We start from the raw sequence: 21,716 nt of genomic DNA, 5'->3' as shown, positions 1-21,716 counted from the left end.
TCGTGTCCTGCTTGGCACAGTTGCGAGGCACAGAGGAGGTTGTTAGGACGCTCCGGAAAGAGATAGAAGGCATACATTGAATGAGTAATGTCGATGTTAGTGAGGTAGAAAGGGAGAATGTAGAGTTAAGAAGGAAGTTGGCAGCAAAAGACGGAGAGGTGGATGATGCCAAGTGGGCACACCAGTCTTGTCTGGCGCACTTAAGCAGCTTCCAGTCCCAGTATGAAAAGGCCTATCAGGACACGTAACGTGCAGTCCTGGTACGAGAGGAAACCGAGAAGCAGGTAGAGACATTGCAGAGGCAGTGTAGTGACCTGAAGGCAGCATTAAGAGCACTCCGTGCTGCCACCACGGAGCAAGAAAAAGCTCACTAGACCACGCAAAGTGCCGGAAGCAGATTACAGAGCTGCAGTCTCTGATTTCAGTCCAAAAAGGTTTCCAGGAAACCTTTGGAGCAAAATTAGATGAGGAAGACGGCCCTGATTGGGAAGAGTTAAATGAAACAGCGCAGAGATATATTCAGGGAACATGTGCGCAGGGAAAGCCTCAAAAGCGAAAAGCGCCCCAACCCCCCACAGAGCAGATAGCTCAGGCTCCAATGAACCCAGTCACCACCCACCACACAGCCACATCGGACGATACGGAATTTCTGTACACCACCCTCTTAACAGTGACCCAATTACGGGATGCGTGCGAGAAAATCACACCGTTCCTCCCCACCTCAGACCCCCACCATTTCTTTGCCAGAGTAAAGCAGCAGGCGACCATGTACGGCCTGGATGAGCGAGAGCAAGTGAAGCTCACAGTTTTAAGTTTAGACCCTTTAGTCGTAACAGCCCTTCCCGACCCACAGAATGTAGGAGAAGGCACCATTGCAGAAATGCATACCGCGATCCTGGATGCGATCGGGTATAACCAGGGTGACCATGTAGATGGCCTCAATAAATGCAGGCAAAAGAAAACCGAGCACCCCACAGCATTTGCTGGATGCCTGTGGATCCACTTTGCAGCAGTTTTTGGAGACTTAGACCGCGCCCATTTGTCCCCAGACAACATGGCCAAATGGACCCGCACCCTTATCTCCCATGCCACAGAAACAGGACAAAAAGCTTGCGCCAATTATGATCCCTCAGAGGAGGAGAATGGGTAGTAAAAAGATTGTCCCGCACCTGGGAGCAGTCTGTACAAAACAAACCCGCAGTTAAAAATCCCGAAGAAAAGCAGGCCGTCGCAGATATACAGGCAGTTAAAACACACCAGAACCCCGCATGGGTAAATGAAGGAAAGAACAGTCCCCCACAAAAGTCACAGGAGTGTTACAACTGTGGACAATTGGGACACTTTGCAAGGGAATGCAATGCCCCACGAAAGCCACAGAGAGCCCAGAAGACGGGCACTCTAAGTAGGAATAAGACAGAGCCCATTCATAGTGTTAGCACCCGTTCAGATCAGACGGACCTGACCGGAATGGACTGACGGTGTTCGGGCTCCCCCAGTTGGGTCTGCGACACCCTTTGGGATAGGTCCAGACGACCGGTAGTTGCAGCAGAAATTCGGGGACAGCCCATCGAGTTTCTCTGGGACACCGGAGGGTCCCGCACCGCAATAAATTCCTCCACCATGTTCCAAAAGGACACGTGGCCCACTACAGCCACTATCACCCTCAGCGGCTTTACAGGCAACTCACAGCAGGGACACATCACAGCCCCTGTACCCATTCAAATCGGCAACATCACCACCAAGCATCCCGTAGTCTTAGTTGACCTGCCCCACACAGCAGGACACATTCTGGGAATAGGCCCAGATTTGGAAGATAAGGTGATATATTTGGGTACAATTATCACACATGGTAAACGTGAGATCGAGCATTAAAGGATTGACTCGATCGCTAAATTGCCCCTTCCCCAGAACGTTTCAGCCCTCCGGTCATTTTTAGGACTGGTTGGCTACTGCCGAAACCACATTGACAGTTTCGCCAGCAAGGCAGCACCCCTCTCAGACCTCCTAAAGAAAGGAGCACCCTGGGAATGGTTTCCGCAGCATACGGATGCTGTGGATGCGTTGAAGCAAGCACTCATAGCAACCCCCGCACTACAAGTTCCAGACCCGCTTTCCCCCTACGCGATAGAGGTAGCAAGCACAGACCGCACCCTTTCGGCCGTGCTCCTTCAGGAACAGCATGAATAGTTAAGGCCCGTGGCTTATGCCTCCAGAGTTTTAGATGCTGTGGAGCAGGGATTTTCAGCCTGTGAGAGGCATCTGCTCGCAGTATTCTGGGCAGTCCAGTATTTTTCGGACATTACCAGACTGAACTCCATCACCATCCTCACAGAACACACCCCCACCCAACTTTTACTGGACGGACGACTCAAGGACGGTACAGTTAGTCAGATAAGAGCAGCTAGATGGACCCTTCTTTTGCAGGGACGGGGCATCACTGTTAAAAGAACAAAGACCCACACTTTTTTAGCCGATAACCTACAGTGCCCCGGAACCCCCCATGAATGTAAAATCATCTCTCCACACCACAACACAGGCCCCTTTATTGCTAAAACACCCCCCAGAAAGATAGGCAGTTCAACCCAGAGCCCCCAGCACACAGACACGTGGGAACCCATTAAGATATATGTGGATGGATCTTCCACAATATTAGAAGGGAAGCGCATAACAGGATGCGGTATTTATGTCGAGGACGTACAGGGATGTGCCCTAGAAGAAATAGCAATAAAACTTCCAGGACACTTAGGCGCGCAGGCGGCAGAACTTGCAGCCATCGCGTATATAGTGGAACACCCAGATTACTTCCCCAGCCCAGCAGACATATACTCGGACAGCCTCCATGTCTGCAACAGCCTTACAGAATTCCTACCCCTGTGGAAAGCAAGAGGATTTGTTTCCGCAGACGGAAAACCCCTCCCTTCAGCCCCATTGGTCCATCACATCTTAGAGCGAGCACAGAACGGGACTTTTGGTATAGTCAAAGTTCGAAGTCACCAGCGTTCCTCCCCCCCTGGAAATGTAAAGGCCGACGCACTGGCTAAAGCAGATTCCAGGCACGGATATATTTGGACACCCCCCGAAAGCGCACCAGTGAATGCAGTTCAGGTCTCGCAGACTAAGATTGATGATCTAGTGCAGGCCCAGAAGCAGGATAGCAATCTCAAGGAGATTTTGAAAGGAAACTATCCAGCACCCTATGAGAGGTTTAAAAATGCTCTGACCACACATGACGGTGTGGTGTTAAAAGACCCCCTTTATGTGGTTCCTGAACAGGACAGGAATCAACTGATTTGTTTACTCCATGACGGTCATGGACACCAGGGAATCGATCCCACTACAGTCCACCTCAGGCAGCTCTGCTAGTGGCCGAGTTTAAAAGATGATGTAAATCACTACATTGAGAATTGTCTTATCTGCGCCCAGAATAATCCGGACAGATATGCCAAAAAAGCTCAACTCAGTCACACCCGACCCGTTAATGGCCTCTGGACTAACCTCCAGATTGATTTTATAAGACCATTGCCTCCTTGTAGGAATGGTTATAAATATGTACTCGTGGTGATCGACACGTTTACCAAATGGGTGGAAGCATTCCCATCCAGAACTAACACGGCAAAGACCACAGCCAAGAATTTAACCCACCACATCTTTACGAGATGGGGACTCCCCCGCAACATTGAATCCGACCAAGGTTCCCATTTTATGGGACATGTCATGAAGAACGTCCTCACGATATTTGGCATTACCCAAAAATTCCACATTGCATACCACCCCCAGTCAAGTGGTATCGTGGAGTGCATGAATCGGACCCTAAAATCCACCCTCAGAAAAATGGTCCAGCAAAACAGCACCACTTGGGACTCGGTCCTCCCTTTTGTGCTGATGTTTCTGCGAAATACAGTTTCAACTTCTACAGGTTACACCCCACACACTCTCATGACCGGACGCCCCATGAAAGGGACAGAATTTTTATCAGGCTTAGACTTGACCAGCCCCGAAGTGACGGCCCTCACACACGAGAAAGCAGTAGAACAATTGGTGGCGAATGTTAAAACTAGCAGCTGCAGTGAAATTGGGCACAAGAAAGAAACAGAGCAAGGCTTGCTTCGATAAGACAGTGCATGCGACTGAGTTCAGTGTAGGACAGCAAGTCATGCTCTCCGTATACAACCCCAGCACATTCCTGTCACCAAAGTACTCGGGTCCGTACTCCATTGCGGACAAAGTAAGCCCTTCTGTCTACAAAATAAAGTACCCCAATGGAAAGACCGTGTGGTTCCATATCAACCAGATGAAGGCATATGGAACACAGTCTAACCACGCACACCACGTCATGCTCGGCGCAGCACACCACACCCCACCCACAGCCAACGTAACCCTACCATCCCCCAACACATCCAGCCCAGCCACGGACTCAATCTCGACTCCACCCCTGAAATATGCACTCCGCCCCGGGACGTCCACAGACAGCAGCAGCAGCAACAGCGACTGTGACTCGGACATGAGCCACAGCACGCCTCCCTACTATTCCCATGCAACAGGGCCCACACCCAGCAAATCTGACCACGATTCAAGTGATCCCTTCATGATCACTTTCCTAAACAAACCCCACCACCGACCACCGACCTACAATGACTACCCCGATTCCGTCCCCACAGAATTAGACACCACCTTTTGGCACCGAGATAATTCGTACAGACTCGTCCGGACTGACGAGAGCGATCCAAAATCACACCATGCAGCCCTATCAGCCCTGATACACTCGAGAGTTTGGCATCCGGGAGAAGATGACGACCTTGAGCCTGACTCCCAAAACGAGAACCCCTTTGCGACCCTGTTCGCAACCGATAACTGAGGTGTCCAGATGATGTTTTAAAAGGAACCACTTGGAAGAAAACAGTGTCCTTTCTGATGGAACCTGCAGCATGTTTTATGTTGTTTGTAGTGGTTTGTTAAATGTTGTATGTTAGACCGGAATTTTTTTTTCCATAGCCCCACGCCTTTTCGGCCGAAACCTCTGAGAACTTGTCCACAGAGACTTGTTAAGGTCCCAGACGCCAGTTCAGAGGAACTCGTCTGTCGACAGATACACAGACCCCCGTTCGTAACTGCTCTTCTGGTTCGAGGAAAGAACCAATATGGCAGCCCCCCACGATGACTACATTTCTTGCCCATTCTTGTCGGTTGCTCAGGCAGTGGAGAAATGGTTTGGGACCCTCCCTGCCTGGGAACCCCCCACTCTGGTCAGCTACGCTCAGGTAGGGCACACACGGCATTGGTCGCCGTCCTACCCGGGGACTCTTACCCGTCGCGGCCCATACGCACCTCATTTTGGAAAATTTGGTTCAAAAAGTTTGTTTTGTTTCAGGTAACCCTTAGGTTGCCAACCCTCTGCTATTTACATCATCCTGAAACATTGGGATGGTAAACCGCACAGTCAGCGAGAAGGCTCGCACTGGTTCATTATCTGTCTGTGTGTCTTGTCCTGAAATTCGGTTTTTGAAAAAAAATGAGGGTGTCATACATAGTGACCAATTATAAAGGGAGTAATTGCCACTAAAGGACAGACAGGCTATCGTACGAGATATTAACACAAGATAGTAACAGACACTATGCTTGATCCCACAGATCTCCAGAAGCTCCAGGACCAGAGAAGAGAAGAGACGAGAAGTGAAAGAAGAAGAACCATGAGGACATCCTCCGCGTGGCTCATCGTTATCATGGACATTTGGTTGCACGCGAACGCGAACCCCCTGACCTCACCTCCCCCAGCCGTTAATGATTCACTTCCCCACAGTACCCAGAGCCCAGTCACAAGCGACACCACACCATCTTGGTGTGACAGGTTTATAACCTGGTACTCCCTGTCCTACTTGATAGAATCCCTACTGGTATTGGCGATACTCTGCTGCATCGTGCAGACTATTCGTCTGAGGAAATGGCGAAGGAGAGCCTACCGCGCTCGCACCCCGGTATATAGGATCAGATCCCCTATTTTCAGATACGACCAGACCCCCGACCCCCGCGATCTATAATAAAGAGCATTCATTTGCGTTTTGTTGTAAATAAAGAAATGTTCATGAGCAATTGTACGATCCTGAGCTTGACTGCCAAGTCAGGAAACATGTGTATAAACTGCTATGATTTTGTTTGTATGGTTTAGGAAGATAGTGTGAAGAAATGTTTGAGTGAGTGTAGTTTATTAAGGATAGTTAGAGGTTCCCATTTTCTTGTTTTGGAATACATGCCCCTGTTTGACATAGCGCCCCTCAGAATGTCAGTTAAAATTTTCTTACATAGTTATGGTCAGTGGAGAGGCCATCGAAGAGTGCTCGCCGGATCAGGGAATGGAAAGCAATGCAGTTATGTGATCCTTCACGCTTCACGTTAGGATCACAAGGAGGGCGTGTAGCCACCCGAGTTGGCCAAGTCCCGATTTAAAATGGCGAATGGCAAAGGCTGAAGGGAAATTCAGCCAACACAGGCAGAAACCAGCAGGTGCAAGATTTGCTGTGTATTTAACTCTGCAAAGGCCCAGACAGCATCGGTACTAGCAGCCATCTGCATAATAATGTAGCAACCATCTACATACTAATAAGCAATCCCCGGGAACAGTAGCAACATTTGGGACAAACAAAACTAAGCCAGACTCCCCGGCGCCAGCAGAAGCCAACAGAAAAGAGGTTAACGGACACCAAAAGACCGCCCATTAATCAGGGAACCGCTCCAATATTGGAGAAATCGAACCACGCGATTGGAACGAAGTCCAATCACTTGGAACCAGGTACAGGGTCCGCCCCGAAAGGCGGGACGCCCCTGGGGATTATAAACCCAAGTTCAAATCCTTCTTCTTGACCGGGTCACCCAGCAACGCGAACCAACATTGACCTTGACCGGTTCAACGGCCAGCGAGAGATCGTAAGTCTTAAGTCAACGCCCGCTACGAGATAGGCGTTCCTAGCTATCAATCCGTACCAACTTTGAATCCCGCAGACTCAGAACCCGAATCATAGAAAATCATAGAAAATACAGCACAGAACAGGCCCTTCGGCCCACGATGTTGTGCCGAACCTTTGTCCTAGATTAATCATAGATTATCATTGAATCTACAGTGCAGAAGGAGGCCACTCGGCCCCCCGAGTCCGCACCGGCCCCCGGAAAGAGCACCCCACCCAAACTCAACACCTCCACCCAACACCAAGGGCAATTTGGACATTAAGGGCAATTTATCATTGGCCAATTCACCTAACCCGCACATCTTTGGACTGTGGGAGGAAACCGGAGCACCCGGAGGAAACCCACGCAGACACGGGGAGGACGTGCAGACTCCGCACAGACAGTGACCCAAGCCGGAATCGAACCTGGGACCCTGGAGCTGTGAAGCAATTGTGCTATCCACAATGAACGAAAGGCCATTTGTTCCCCTGACCTGGTGGGCCAGTCCAAAGTTAAGTACAGGCCTGTTAGTTGTAGAAGTAGCTTAGACGTAGAATTTGTGCATGAGTAGCGATTACTGTGTATAATAAATGTGCTTTGATTTAAATCTTACTAATCGGTGTATTGAGTTATTGGTCATTACTCGAACTTGAACCTCGTGGCGGTATCATAAAGATACCTGGCGACTCGAGAGCAAAGGTTATAAAACAGAGCCAAGTGAACCAACCAAAAGTCAGCAACACACCCGTGGTTACATTCGGTGCCATTAATTGACATCGAGCTCACCTACACCTCAATCAGAGCACCTACATTTCAGGCTCACATCGAGTCAGCAGCACAGATCTTGCACAAAGTCGGGATCCAGAAATTATCTGGGCATCAAGGTTTTGACTCTGAATTGAAAATCAAGCCCATGGACTCTACCACCCCGACCTCCTTCACTCTCCTACAGAAACATTCTGGATAATAAATTCCTGATTTTTCACAGAATCCAGCAAGAAACAAAATTGTTTCATCCTTCGTATTCACTCTGGTCTGTTAAGCATCCTCAGACAACAGTTCCCAGGAGCACAGAAAGCATCCTGCTCCATGTCGAACACAAGAAATCATGGAGCAGGAGTAGACCAGATGGCCTGTTGAGCCTGCTCCACCATTCATGATCATGGCTGATTTTGGGCTTCAACTCTATTTTACCACCCGCTACTCCTATCCCTTTATTCCTTTAAAGACTAAAGATCTGTCTACCCCAGCCTTAAATGTTTTCAACGATGGAGCATCCATAATCTCTGGGGTAGAGAATTCCAAAAATTCACAACCCTTTCTGTCCTAAGTGATTGGCCCTTTATCCTGAGATTGTGCCCGCACATTTTAGATTGCTCGACCAGCAGAAACAATTTTCCAGTGCCTACCCGATCAAGCCCCTTCAGAATCTTGGATGATACAATTGATCGCCTCTCAGTCTTCAAACTCTGGAGAATATAGGTCCAATTTACTCAGCCTCTCATCATAGAATAACCTCTCACCCCAGGAACCAATTTAATGAAGTTTTACCATTCCTAACCCAGAGGACGATCAGCATCTGGGAATGCACGTCGAATGGGCCCCTGAGGACCAAGGTATGGGGGTCCTTTAAGAAACAGCTGGATGATGAAATGGGGAGTTGATAGGATTGGTATTCCAGAAGGGTGAGATTGAATGGGAACTGGTGATGTGACCTCTGCTGATGCCTGCCCCTTTGATACCCAGTCTCATTCATAATCCCATTTATCCAGCACCTTATTGTTGAATTAAAGTTGTTCAACTTCAGCTGCTCTTGCCAGGGAGTCTATTTCATCTTCACTGCTCCCTCATGGGAGAGGTTTCAGCTCATCTCTCAATTCAATTACATTTTACTTGAACTCTATACTTAACGGTATAAATCAAACATTGTTTCAGTGAGTTTGATGTCCACTGACAGCATAGCAGAAGTTACCCACCCATTCTTAACGGTGTAAATCAAACATCTGGGGCGAAATTCTCCGGTATCGGCGCGATGTCCGCCGACTGGTGCCAAAAATGGCGCTAATCAGTCCGGCATTGCGCCACCCCAAAGGTGTGGAATCCTCCGCATCTTGGGGGCCGAGCCCTAACCTTGAGGGGCTAGGCCTGCGCCAAACTGATTTCCGCCCCGCCAGCTGGCGGAAAAGGCCTTTGGTGCCCCGCCAGCTGGCACGGAAATGACATCTCCGGGCTGCGTATACACGGGAGCGTAAGCGGCTGCTCACGACATCCCCGTGCATGCGCATTGGAGGGAGTCTCTTCCGCCTCCGCCATGGTGGAGACCGTGGCGAAGGCGGAAGGAAAAGAGTGCCCCCACGGCACAGGCCCGCCCGCAGATCGGTGGGCCCCGATCGCGGGCCAGGCCACTGTGGGGACACCCCTCAGGGCCAGATCGCCCCGCGCCCCCCCCCCCAGGACCCCGGAGCCCGCCCGCGCCGCCTTGTCCCGCCGGTAAGAGAAGTGGTTTAATCCACGCCGGCGGGACAGGCATTCTAGCAGCAGGACTTCGGCCCATCCGGACCGGAGAATCGCGGGGGGGGCCCGCCAACCGGCGCGGCGCGATTCCCGCCCCCGCTGAATCTCCGGTGCCAGAGAATTCGGCAACCGGCGGGGGCGGGATTCACGCCAGCCCCCGGCGATTCTCTGACCCGGCGGGGGGTCGGAAAATCTCGCCCCTGAATCTTGTGCAGGATTTTCCCCTACCCGGCGGGGCGGGCCATACCGGCGCCGAGGAGAGGCGTGAACCACTCTGGCGTCGGGCTGCCCGGAAGGTGCGGAATCCTCTGTACCTTCAGGGGCTAGGCCGGCGCCTGCGGGGTTGGCGCAGCGCCAACTGGCACCGAAGGGCCTCCGCCGGCCGGCGCGAGTTGGTGCATGAGCGGCGGGTTCTTCACCGCGCCGGTCATGGCGGACCGTTACACCGGCCGGCACGGAGGGAAAGACTGCCCCATGGCACAGGCCCGCCCGCGGATCAGTGGGCCCCGATCGTGGGCCAGGCCACTGTGGGGCCCCCCCCACCCGGGGCCAGATCCCCCCGCACCCCCCCGAGGACTCCACAGGCCACCCGCAGAGCCAGGTCCCGCCGGTACGGACCTGGTGGATTTTACGCCGGCGGGACCCTCCGAAAACGGGTGGCCCCTCGGCCCATCGCAGGCTGGAGAATCGCTGGGGAGGCCGCTGCCAACGGTCACCAACCGGCGCGGCACGATTCCCGCCCCCGCCGAGAGTCCGGCAGCCGGAGAATCCGCCCCCCAGCGATTCTCCGGCCCCGCGGGGGGTCGGAGAATCCCGCCCCTTGTTTCAGTGAGTTTGATGTCCACTGATAGCATGGCAGAAGTTACACACCCAAGTGGCCCCTGGCTCGGATTCCCAGATCATCGTGGATTCTTCAGGAATTAAAAATTGCATGAGCAACCAAGGAGAGAAATCGCCATAGGTTTATAGAATTTAGCACAGTGAGCTAAACAGCTGGCTTGTAATGGCCAGCAGCGTGGGTTCAATTTGTGTACCAGCCTTCCCGAACAGGCGCCGGAATGTGGCGACTAGGAGCTTTTCACAGTCACTTCATTGAAGCCTACTTGTGACAATAAGTGATTATTATTATGATCGGAGGTGGAGAGAAAAAAGCTATTTGACTGACAGGCAATAATCAACCAATCAGAGTCTGTTGGATTTCCAATCAATGTGGGATGGTGATGTGACGCCAAGGGGGCGGGGGTGGGGGTGGAGTTGGGGGGGGGGTACATGCTGAGAGGGCAATGGCGGGAGTTTGAGGAGGTCCTGGGGCCAATTTCATGCGGGTGGTCATGTGATGATATCTCTCAGGTATATCCGACCTAATGTGGCAACTCCATCTGGCATATTTTCTGCTATTGGGGGATTGTTATAATTTCAGCCTTTGCTCAACGTTCTTAGCTCATTGGAGGAAGTCAACCGTGGCAAAGCTGTGTAAATTTGAAAAAAGACATTTCCTTCTAAATCCAGTTTTGAATCTGGCACCAGCTGAAACCACCACCAGCTCAGAATGCGGAGACTACATCCTGCAGTTATGTAGGGAGCATGTTACCTCCAGAGTGGCAGAACCCTTACTGTAATTGTCACCAGGAGAGGGAGCAAGTGAGAAGGTAAGTGAACGTACCACATTGCACCAGCTGCCTTGAAGTACACCGAAAGGAATATCTTGTGAGGTACGGGTGGAAGAAATGACACTGTGAGTTCAGCCTCTCATAACATTTGTCATGTTTCATGCAGCACCTGCAGAATAAACGGACAGAATCAGCAGCCCCTCACAGTAAACCTGGGCACTACAGTGTGGCAGCTAGTAAATCAAAGACCGGAACTAACAATCCTGAGGACTGAGTTCAAATCCCTCCAATATAGTTTGAGAATTTAAATTCAGTTTAAATAACATTGATATAAAAAGCTGGTATCAGTAAACGAGGCGATGCACTTGGGAAGATGTGGAGATTTGGATGTACCAAGACCTGGGACTAGAGCTGGCGAAGAAGGGGGCGAGCTTTAATAAGGTCAAGTCGGCCCTGTACAAGAAGGGCGTAAAGTTCGGACGACTGTAGCCGGCTCGCCTATGGGGGACCTATCGGGACTGGGAATTGTACTTTGGTTCAGCGGCGAAAGCAGCGGACTTTATGAAGGAGAATGGACTGGCAGGAGAAGGATGACCTTTAACTTTGATTGAGGAGAGCTGAACTATATTGTGAAAAACTTTGGGTTTATGCTGTTTGGATCTCTTTCGTTTTATTTCAGTTTTTCGGTTCTGTTTGGGGTTACTGGGCTTTGTTAAGGGATGAGGGGTGGGCCTTTGTGTTCGGACCTTGGGAGGGATTGTTTGTTTTGTTTTTATTTCTTGCCTTTGTTTTGATTATTTGCACTAAGAGTGGGTGGGGGGGGGAATCAGTGGGCGGGAGGATGCTCGGCACCATGGGCGGGGGCTGCCAGGCTAGCTGGGCGGGCTAGTTGACAGAAGCAAAGTGGGTGGTGTGCTGAAGATCGATGTGGGGGGGGGGGGGGGGGGCGGATGGCAGGGGGGGGGAGTGGGGAGATTGGGTGGGAGGGGGGAATTATACTGCTGACAAATAGGGGACTTTCAAAGTGGAGGAGGAGGAAGGTTGATGACGGTAGTTGCCCGAGGGCAGGCCAGGGGAGGTGCGGGACATGGGCTGCAGACTGGCCTTGGAGAGGTTATGGTTGATCGGCAGGGGAGTGGGGCAAGGTGCCCCCCGACTTGGCTGGTCACGTGGAACGTTCGGGGACTGAATGGGCCCGTCAAAAGGGCCCGTATGTTCGCGCACTTGAGGCAACTGAAGGCGGATGTGGCCATGTTGCAGGAGACACATCTGAAGGTGGGGGATCAGATTAGGTTAAGGAAGGAATGGGTTGGGCAGGTGTTCCATTCGGGATTAGACTCTAAAACAAGGGATTGGCGATCTTGGTTAATAAACAGGTGGCATTCGAGGTGGGGATTATAGAAGCGCACCTGGGGGTAGATATGTTATGGTTGGTTAGTGGGAAGTTGGAGGGAATGGCCATGGTATTGGTAAATATATATGCCCCGACGTTGAGTTCTTTAGACGGGTACTAGAGAAGATTCTGAACCTAGATTCACATCGACTGATTATAGGGGGAGATTTCAATACAGTCCAGGAGCCAAGGCTGGACAGATCGCGTTCTAGGACTGGGAAGGTATCAGCTATGACAAAGGAGCCTCGGGGATTCATGGAGCGCAAGGGAGGGGGGGGGTTGATCCGTGGAGATTTGGGAGCCCGACGAGTAAGGAGTTTTCATTCTACCCCCATGTGCATAAGGTGTATTCCCGAATAGACTTCTTCGTCATGGGCAAAACGCTGTTGGCTGAGGTAGTGGATGCTGAATATTCAGCAATAGTGGTGTCAGACCACACCCCGCACTGTGGATTTGCAGGTTAGCAAAGGAAAGGCCCAGCGCCCGCAATGGAGGTTAGATGTGAAGCTACTAGCGGAGGAGGAGACATGTGAGTGGGTGAGGGAGGCCATTCGGGGATATATGGGGATCAATGACATGTGTGAGGTTGTGGCGGGGTGATTTGGGAGGCACTGAAGGCGGTCATTAGAGGGGAATTCATCTCAATTTGGGCCCACTAGGAGAAGGCTGAGCGGGCTGAGTTGGACAGACTGATGGCAAAATTTTACAGGTGGACAGTGTTAGACATTTTAGTTGCTGTGATATGAAGAGTCTAAAGTTCTGTTCCTTTTTCACCAACATACATTTATTTCATTCCAACAGACTTTGCACAAAACTCTAACGACACATCACCTGACAGAGGCCACCTGAAGCCCCTTTACATATCAGTGTCAATTAATGGATACTTAACATAAATGAGACAACTAATTGCAATGTCTCTTAACCCATTACTTAACAGTTTCCCCCTTCCTTGGAGAAAAAAAAAATTAGGTAAAAACAAAATTTCAAGAAACTCAAAAACACACACATGATTTCTCCCCCCCTTTTCTTTTGTTTGGACGAGAAAGAAAAAAAAAACAGTCACTGAAACAAGCGCCCTTCATTAACAATATCCAAAAGTTTCTGTGAACTCGCCCCTCTTTCATAAAACAGTCTGACAGTTGATAGCTACTGTCGACCCATTTAATTTTTGTTATTTCCCCTCTGTCCAACAATAAGATTGCTGACGTAAAGTTGCCCCTAACTTAGTCTGTACAATTTCCAGTCCAATATATTTAAATGCACCGGAAGCCTGACTTCCAATCCTGAATTCTTTCCTCAACCCAGAGATTACAATAGCTTCAAAATCACTAGTCCCACCCCACAAAAATCATCGACATGCATCATAAAGATGCCAGAAAGAGTTCCTTTATAGTGCCAGTAAAACATTGCAGGATCTGCTTTCAACTGGCAGTAGCTAACTTTAACAAAACTAACCTTACCGAAAAATACCGGACTCTAGATGCATCATTTAATCCATATACACATTTGTTCAATTTCCAGAGTACCCCTTCTGTGTTAGCTGCTTCTTTAGGAGGACAGAGAAAATGTCTCTCTGGAGCTGATGCCCCTGCAAAAAGGCAGCTTTTATTTCTATAGATTTGCATTCCCATGCCTTTGTGGCTAATAGAGCCAAGACGATCTTTAAAATAACCTTTCCTGCTGTAGGTGAATCTACACTTAAATCTTGATCTTCTAAGTTTTCTTCAAATCTCCATCCCACAAGCCTGGCCTTTGCCTAATAAGTTCCATCCGGAAGTAACTTTTCCGTGCAAATCCATCTGTAGGATAGAGCTCTTTGTCCTCTACCCGGTACTTCCGTGTATACCCCAAATTCACTCCAACTATGCAATTCTTGCTGTTTAGAATCTTTGATAACTTTTTCATCTAATTTATTTGAAGCCACCAAAGTCTCACATGCGTGTGGACCTCTACTCCTCTTAGCATTCGTAGTCTTACTCATGTTCCGAGATCTTGATAAACTACGTCCCCTCTCCCGCCTGGTATCTCGCTCTGTACTGCTACTGCTTGATCTTTCCCTTCTGCTGTGGGATGTCCTTTCAGTAGTTCTCGACCTTTTCCTGCGGACCTGTTCACTATCTGATGTACTAGCTGAACTGGCACTGCGTTTCTGTGCCCTCCATTTTGTAGCGCACAAAGACTCCATGAGACGAAAAGAGTGAAGTCGATGAGGCTTTATTAAGCGTGTCTGTTCCCCAGCAGCCCGATAGTAAACTGGCCTGCGGGGGAAGGCACCGGCTTCTTATACTTCGCCTTCAGGGCGGAGTATGAGGTCAACGGCCAACCAGGACCCAGGATCTGTCAGCCAATGACATTAGGGCTTCCAGTCCCACATGACCCCCAATACATACTACCACATTCACCCCTTGTCAAAAATGAACCCGGCGGGGTGATGCTTCGTATGGTGGTAAGGGTTTACAGGGCTGGTCCTGGGAGGATAGAACAGTTACATGGTAGTACAGTATTGGACAGTATCGTCCTGTTACAACTATTTACAGAGGGTATAGGAAAAACAAAATGTTCATTGAACAGTCCATCTTTGTTTTACATCGATGCCACGAGTCGGTCGGGCGGTCTGGTCGTCCGTGTCGATCGCCTCGGCCCCGGCGGTGGTGGTGGTGCTTGTACCAGCGTTGTCGCCTCCGGGAGCCGCACGGTTTCAGCTGTCGGTGCAAAGGGGAGGGGGACTGATCCTCCTGGGAAGGGGGCGGTCGCGGGGTGCGGCGGCGGCAGGAAGGGGGGCGGTTGGGTTGATGGTGTCGGGGGGGTGTGCGTGGTGCCGGCGGGCGCCAGATCCCGCAGGGAGACCGTGTCCTGTCGGCCGTCGGGGTACTCCACGTAGGCGTACTGGGGGTTTGCGTGGAGGAGGTGAACCCTTTCGACCAACGGGTCCGCCTTATGTGCCCGCACATGCTTTCGGAGCAGGATGGGTCCTGGGGCCGCCAGCCAGGTTGGCAGCGACGTTCCAGAGGAGGACCTCCTAGGGAAGACAAGGAGACGCTCGTGCGGCGTTTGATTAGTGCTTGTACATAATAACGACCGGATGGAATGGAGAGCGTCCGGGAGGACCTCCTGCCACCGTGAAACTGGGAGATCCCTGGACCGTAGGGCCAGTAGGACGGCCTTCCAGACCGTGCCGTTCTCCCTTTCTACTTGCCCGTTCCCCCGGGGGTTGTAGCTGGTCGTCCTGCTTGAGGCTATGCCCTTGCTGAGCAGGAACTGGCGCAGCTCGTCACTCATGAAAGAGGACCCCCTGTCGCTGTGGACGTATGCGGGGTAACCGAACAGCGTGAAGATGCTGTTCAGGGCTTTAATGACTGTGGCCGCGGTCATGTCGGAGCAGGGAATGGCAAAAGGGAAGCGGGAGTATTCGTCCACTACATTAAGGAAATATGCGTTGCGGTCGGTGGAGGGGAGGGGCCCTTTGAAATCCAGACTGAGGCGTTCAAAGGGGCGGGAAGCCTTAATCAGGTGCACTCCATCTGGCCTGAAAAAATGCGGCTTGCATTCCGCGCAGATGTGGCAGTCCCTTGTGACTGTACGGACCTCTTCTAAAGAGTATGCGAGATTGCGGGACTTGATGAAGTGGTAAAACCGAGTGATCCCCGGGTGGCAGAGGTCCTCGTGGAGGGTTTGGAGGCGGTTAATTTGTGCATTGGCACATGTGCCGCGGGATAGGGCATCGGACGGCTCGTTCAGCTTTCCGGGCCGGTACAAGATCTCATAGTTAAAGGTGGAGAGCTCGATCCTCCACCTTAAGATCTTGTCATTTTTAATCTTGCCCCGCTGTGCATTATCGAACATGAAGGCTACCGACCGTTGGTCAGTGAGGAGAGTGAATGTCCTGCCGGCCAGGTAATGCCTCCAATGTCGCACAGCTTCCACTATGGCTTGGGCTTCCTTTTCCACTGAGGAGTGGCGGATTTCTGAGGCGTGGAGGGTTCGGGAGAAAAAGGCCACGGGTCTGCCCGCTTGGTTGAGGGTGGCCGCTAGAGCTACGTCGGAGGCGTCGCTCTCGACCTGGAAGGGGAGGGACTCGTCGATGGCGCGCATCGTGGCCTTTGCGATGTCCGCTTTGATGCGGCTGAAGGCCTGGCAAGCCTCTGTCGACAGAGGGAAGGTCGTGGTCTGTATTAGGGGGCGGGCCTTGTCTGCGTACTGGGGGACCCACTGGGCGTAGTACGAAAAGAACCCCAGGCAGCGTTTCAGGGCTTTTGGGCAGTGCGGGAGGGGAAATTCCATGAGTGCGCGCATACGTTCGGGGTCGGGGCCTATTATCCCATTGCGCACTATGTAGCCCAGAATGGCTAGCCGATCGGTGCTAAAAACGCACTTGTCCTCGTTGTACGTGAGGTTCAAGGCTTTGGCGGTCTGGAGGAATTTCTGGAGGTTGGCGTCGTGGTCCTGCTGATCGTGGCCGCAGATGGTTACATTGTCGAGGTAAGGGAACGTGGCCCGTAACCCATGTTGATCAACCATTCGGTCCATCTCCCGTTGGAAGACCGAGACCCCGTTTGTGACGCCAAAAGGGACCCGTAGGAAATGGTATAATCGCCCGTCTGCCTCGAAGGCTGTGTACTTGCGGTCACTTGGGCGGATGGGGAGCTGATGGTAGGCGGACTTGAGGTCCACGGTGGAGAAGACTTTATACTGGGCAATCCGATTGACCATGTCGGATATGCGGGGGAGAGGGTACGCGTCTAGTTGTGTGTACCTGTTGATGGTCTGGCTATAGTCAATGACCATCCTTTGTTTCTCCCCTGTCTTCACTACTACCACCTGCGCTCTCCAGGGACTATTGCTGGCCTGGATTATGCCCTCCTTTAGTAGCCGCTGGACTTCGGACCGAATGAAGGTCCGGTCCTGGGCGCTGTACCGTCTGCTCCTAGTGGCGACGGGTTTGCAATCCGGGGTGAGGTTCGCAAACAAGGACGGGGGTTGCACCTTGAGGGTAGCGAGGCCGCAGATAGTGAGTGGGGGTATGGGGCCGCCGAATTTAAACGTAAGGCTCTGTAGGTTACATTGGAAGTCTAAGCCCAGCAAGGTGGGGGCACAGAGTTGGGGAAGGACGTTAAAGTTTGTAGTTTTTGAATTCCCTCCTCTGTACCGTTAGGGTGACTATGCAGAATCCCTGGATCTGTACGGAGTGGGATCCTGCAGCTAGGCAAATCTTTTGTGCGCTGGGGTAGGTAGTTAAGGAACAGCGTCTTACCGTGTCGGGGTGTATAAAACTTTCCGTGCTCCCGGAGTCGACTAGGCATGGCGTCTCGTGGCCGTTAATTAGGACCGTTGTCGTCGTCGTCTGGAGAGTCCGGGGCCGAGCCTGATCGAGCGTAACCGAAGCGAGCCGTGGTTGTAGTAGTGGGGTGTGGTCCGTTGTTGCCGTCCAAGATGGCGTCGGGGATGGACAAAATGGCTGCCCCCATACATCGTACGTGGCTGAGGGGTCACAAGATGGCGTCGGGGGTGGACAAAATGGCCGCCCCCATGCGTCGTACAGGTCGGGGGCGGTCCAAGATGACGGCGCCCCTCCTCCCCTCGTGGTGGTCGGGACCCAAAATGGCGGCGTCTGCGGGTCGCACATGGTGTGCTGGGGGGTCTGGGGAGCGCTAGGACCGCGCGGAGCTCCCTCTCTGCGAGCGCCAGGGCCGCGGGCGCTAGGACCGCGTGGAGCTCCCTCGCCGGGGACAGCGGTGGTCGGGGCCCAGGTAAGTTGCGCCGGCGGGTCAGGCGTGTGGCGCGGGACGGGGGTGAGGGCCCAGGTCGGCGGCGCCGGCGGGACAGGCGTGGGGCGCGGGGTGAGGGCCCAGGTCGGCGGCGCCGGCGGGACAGGCGTGATATGTGACCATCAGTTGCCCATCATGCACGTCTGCGCCCGATACCCAGGCAGTATGCGCGACACCCTCATCCTGGCACACTCGACAATTCTTGACATGTTAGAGATGCCTCCTACCCTCCCCGGGCTAGGGTTGGGTGGCTCCTGGGTGACAATGGCTGTCCACTGCAGTCGTGGCTGATGACACCTACCCGGAGGCCACACACCAACTGAGACCCGCTATAACGACGCCCATACAGTGACCAGGGGCGTGATCGAGCGGTGCTTCGGCCTCCTGAAGATGCAGTTCAGGTGCCTGGACAGCCCTGGAGGGCCCTCCAGCATGATGCACAGAGGGTCGTCCGCACATGGTGGCCAGCTGCGTCCTCCACAACATGGCGGAGCAGAGGGGCGATGTACTGGAGTAGGAGGAGGAATGCCAGGCCTTGTCCGATGAGGAGCATGCGGGGGAGGGGGAGGGTGGGCAGGACATGGAGCCCAGGCAGGCACGGGAGGCCGCACCACGTTTGCGCCAGGGTCAACAAGCATGGATGCTCTGGTCACCTCCAGGTTCACCAACTAGGCAGGGGGGTGCTGGCCAGTGGCACAGACACCTCATCCCACCCCAGAACCTCCCCCCACCCTGGCCACCCCCTCGCCCACAACCCCTCCGGGGTACATATCTGCCGCACCACGAGATGTGGGCCTGGGCTGGCAGTAACACCGGATCTGGGCCATGGGATGGAGGATGATGACAACCCGCTCTGCGATAGGCTCCACATCGTTTGACAATGTCTGACTCCTGCCCACGGTAGCACTTTCTACCTGGGTGATCCGGGCATGCGAACTGGCCATTCCATCGAATCACTGGGGTGACAGTGGTGGGGACGGTTGGGGAAGGGGAGCCCAGCTCAGCCCACCTTACCCACAGGTCCACCCGTTCTCCCCCTCCTCTGTGGCCAGCCCAGACCCGCCCACCCCTCACACCCATCTGACAGAGCACCGAGGCCGGTTGTAACATTGTGAAGAAATGTTTAATGTGACAACGTTTATACCCCCTATAAGCCCCAACCCCAAATCGAAACTGTGCCCTGCACCTGCGTCAATTTAACTGATGTTTAACTTTCTGGCCTTACAGGCCTTAACACTACGTCTATGTGGGTCCCCTGATGGTACAGCAGGAGTGGAGGCGGCCTGCTGTGATTCCTGCCCTGTGACCTGGGTCTCCGTTGATGGGGCCTTCTTCGTGGGCCCCAGGTCTGGAAGGGCCTGGCTGCTACTTGGGTGTTCCATGTGGTGTGGTGATGCCCTGTTCTGCCCGCTGCCCACCAGATGCACCAGGAGCAGGAGTGGGGATTTCAAGGTGTTCCAGCACCTCCCCTGCGGGAGTCACCGGCACAGGCTCCATCACCTCCTCCTCCCTCGGGTTGCCCGATGGTCCTCAGGCTACTCCATGGGATGGGGATGTGAGTGGCGCTCTCCCCTGAGGCTCCCCCGCCACCTGGCGCTGCCAGTCCTGGAGGCCCGCTCTGGTCTCGACCAGGGTCTGCATGTTCGTGGTCATGGAGCACAGGGAGTGGACCATCTCCACCTGGGACTGCACCACATCACACACTTACTGTGCCACCCCTTCTGGGGTTGTGTCACATCAGCCAGTGACTGCACCATCGCCCTCTATGTCTGCGCCATGCCGGCCAGTGGCTGGGCAACGTCGCCAACAGTCCCAGCCATGCCCCGCTGTGACTGGGACACACACAGGAGTGCCACTGCAATATCCAAGTAGCTCTGGCACATGGCTGCCTGTGAGAGGGAAGCCCTGCCCTGGGCCCCGGCCACCGCCTGCACAGAATGCCCCAGGCTTTGGACATGCTGCTCCATAGCCAAAGCCATCGCCCCCAATGCCTCAACCACGGATGCCACCCGTGCGGTGTTGGCCTGAGTGGCACGCATGTTCGGCACCACCTCCTGCTGCTGCACGCGGTTGGACTCCTCCAACTGCAGCTGCAGGTGCCGGATGCTCGCCGACACCCCCCCCCCCAAATAGTCCCTGGCTCTGCGACTGCATCTCCACAATCGATGGGACTGTCTGTTCCAGAAGCTCGAACCCCATCTGTTCCTGGGGTCGGCCTGCCCTCCGACCGTCCGGCCCCTTGGGAGCTCCTACCTCCATCTGCTGTACCGGGTCAGCTGTGTGGTGCACACCAGATAATGTCCCAGGAGCCCAACCGAGGTGAGTGTCTCTGGATGGTGGAGAGTGTTGGAGTCAGATGTGATGGGACGTCAGTGTCAGCCTCAGACTTGAACCCTGGGGTGTCCTGAGCCTCGGGTGCAGGACTGGTGTCCGATCTGCTCTCAGTGTCGGTGCTCGGACAACGGGGCATCCGGCTGTGGCACCGGCTGGGGGCGGGGGATGCCAGATGGGCCCCCCCCATCTCCAGCAGGTCCTGCAAGACACAAGAAAAGTTGCATGATTAAACCGTGAACCGCTGAGGGGGGGGGGGGGGGGGGGGATGGGGAGGTTGAGAGGGGGGGGATGAGGAAGGTGGGGGGGGGAGAGGCTGGTGGGGTGAGGGTGTGTAAGGATGGTGTGGGGGTGAGAGTGGTGTGGTGGTGAGGAGGGTGGTGTGGGGTGAGGGCGGTGTGGTGGTGAGGGGTCTGAGGGGGGTGAGGGTGGTGTGGGGGTGAGAGTGGTGAGGGTGGTGTGGGGTGAGGATGTGTGGGTGGGTGTGTGGGTGGTGCGGGGGTGAGGGTGGTGTGGGGTGAGGGTGGTGAGGATGGTGTGAGGTGAGGGTGGGTGGGTGCGAAGGTGGTGAGGAGGTGAGGGTGGTGTGGGTGTGAGGGTGTGTGTGAGGGTGTGGGGGTGAGGGTGGTGTGGGTGTGAGGGTGGTGTGGGGTGAGGGTGGTGGTGAGGGTGGTGTGGGGTGAGGGTGGTGTGGGGGTGAGGGTGGTGTGGGGGTGAGGGTGGTGCGGGGGTGAGGGTGGTGTGGGGGTGAGTATAGTGAGGGTGGTGTGGGGGTGAGGGTGGTGTGGAGATGCGGGTGGTGTGGGGGTGAGGGTGGTGTGGGGGTGAGGGTGGAGTGGGGATGCGGGTGGTGTGGGGGTGAGGGTGGTGTGGGGGTGAGGGTGGTGTGGGGTGAGGGTGGTGTGGGGGTGCGGGTGGTGTAGGGTGACGGTGGTCTGGGGTTGAGGGTGGTGTGGAGATGCGGGTGGTGTGGGGGTGAGGGTGGTGTGGGGGTGAGGGTGGAGTGGGGATGCGGGTGGTGTGGGGGTGAGGGTGGTGTGGGGGTGAGGGTGGTGTGGGGTGAGGGTGGTGTGGGGGTGAGGGTGGTGCGGGGGTGAGGGTGGTGTGGGGGTGAGTATAGTGAGGGTGGTGTGGGGGTGAGGGTGGTGTGGAGATGCGGGTGGTGTG

Source organism: Scyliorhinus torazame, chromosome 11, assembly GCF_047496885.1.
Source record: "Scyliorhinus torazame isolate Kashiwa2021f chromosome 11, sScyTor2.1, whole genome shotgun sequence".
NCBI lineage: Eukaryota > Metazoa > Chordata > Chondrichthyes > Carcharhiniformes > Scyliorhinidae > Scyliorhinus > Scyliorhinus torazame.
This window is presented reverse-complemented; position numbering follows the sequence as displayed.